At 43.3% G+C, this 1,789-nt stretch overlaps 1 non-coding gene across 1 annotated transcript; it reads right to left on the reverse strand.

The window, feature by feature from the left end:
• Positions 1 to 570: 570 nt before the first annotated feature.
• On the reverse strand, positions 571 to 706 carry LOC124099583 (small nucleolar RNA SNORA43). The gene has a single exon (XR_006853998.1). It is a non-coding gene; the product is annotated as a small nucleolar RNA SNORA43 (small nucleolar RNA).
• Positions 707 to 1,789: the final 1,083 nt, after the last annotated feature.

Genomic DNA, 1,789 nt, shown 5'->3' on the forward strand with positions numbered 1-1,789 from the left:
TCTTTAAATTCCTCCAGAGAATTATTCATTTCAGTTGAGACCAGATCTCACACCTAACTCCACATTCAACCTCACATGAGATGCTGTGAGTTTGACGATCAGCAAGAGGCCTCAGGACAGCCACCCTTGTAGCCTACCCATTGGACATCACGTCAGGAACTCCGAGTGGGCAAACTAATTGGTGACAAGCATATCCTAAGGAACCTCACTATGAGGAAATTAGGATCACTGTGTGTCATTTCAATTTGTTTTCTGTCTCTTTGTTGACATATGTTTTGTCTGTCCGGTTTTTTTTTTAATTTTTCTTTTTTCACATCTTCCTTTAGTTATTTAAGCATATTTCAGAGAGTTGTTTTAGAATCTTTGTCTAGTAGTAGGTATACCATCTGACCTTTGTGAGGGACAGTTTCTATTGTTTTGCATTGCTCCCCAAGAAGTGGGCCATAACTTCCTGTTTCTTTATATACTAGTGATTTTTTGTTGTTGTTGAAAACTGAACTGTTATTCTAATAATATGGTAATTCTGCTCCAGGGTTGCTGTTTATTGTTTCTTGTTGTTTGTTTTCTAAGAAGTATTAGGCTATAAATCTTTCTTAGTGCTCACTGGCCTGAAAACTAAGCACAGAAATAGCTACTTCCTCTTTGCCTTGATGTCACAGGCAGAGCAAAGCAGTCATGTCTGTGGTGTTGGCGGTCCCAGTCCAGCATCTGCAGGGCAGCTGCTTTTGTTTATTAATCGTTGTAAGTGATATCCCGTAAAAAGGATCAGCCTGAGGTGCAACGTTAAAGTCTTAGGTCTTTACAAGACCTCCTTTAATCTGGGCATGCAAGGTGTCTTTTTAATCTTCCCCATACTTGTGGTGACTTTTGAATGTCTTTGTCTTTCATGTCTAGATCCCAAAAGGGGAAAAAAAAGAAAAATGAAAGGGAAAAAAATATCCTGGCATTTAAAAATCCTCTGGAAGTGCTTAAGCCAGTGAGGGATGGGTTTGAACAATGGTGTGTGTGTGTGTGTGTGTGTGTGTGTGTTTGAAAAAAAAATGGTCTCTGTGGTCAGAAGTGGCAATCAGGGGTTGGGGTGTGGTGCAGAGGTAGAGCACTTGCCTGGCATGCATGAGACCCTGGGTTCCATCTTCAGCACCACACCCTACACAATTATGGCAATTTTTTTTAAATGTGGCAATTATTCATCAGAATGTAGTTCCCCCATATTTAGAGAGTGGGACCCTGAGTGCCCACACCCTGGCTCTGATGTGACATCCATGCTGATGTATATCAGCAGTATAACTGCCTGCAGAGGGCTGGATAGCTGCTGCTAAGAGCTGAAATTCATCACAAGTCACCATCCAAACTTTCCCCGTGACACCAGTGGGAGGTCCAGTTAGGGTTCAGGTTCTTGGCATCGTGAACAAAGAATTGAGCAAGACAGACAGAAGCAACAGGCAGAGCATAGATTTATTTAAAGCGAAAGTGACACTCCATAAAACAGAGCAGAGTGGGCCAAGTGAGACTGGCTCAAGGCCCAGGGTCCAGGCGAGTCTCATCCTACGCGGTGAGCTGCGCCGGGATCCCTCTCTGCACACACCTGATTGGAGACCCTGCCCCATTTGTTCCCATTGGTTACTTGATTTTTGCCTAATTAGAAGACAGTTTCTATTGGTCACTTGATTTTCACCTGATTAGAATACAGAACCTATGGTGGGCGTTGCCATGGTGATATGCCCTCAGGGGTGGGAGTTATCATGGTCATAGTGTACACAGGGACATGATGACTCTTCTCCTACTCCAG

The sequence above is a fragment of the Marmota monax genome, unplaced genomic scaffold (assembly GCF_021218885.2).
Source record: "Marmota monax isolate L192 unplaced genomic scaffold, Marmota_monax_Labrador192_F-V1.1 WCK01_AAM20220418_F8-fsc00086, whole genome shotgun sequence".
NCBI classification, from domain to species: domain Eukaryota; kingdom Metazoa; phylum Chordata; class Mammalia; order Rodentia; family Sciuridae; genus Marmota; species Marmota monax.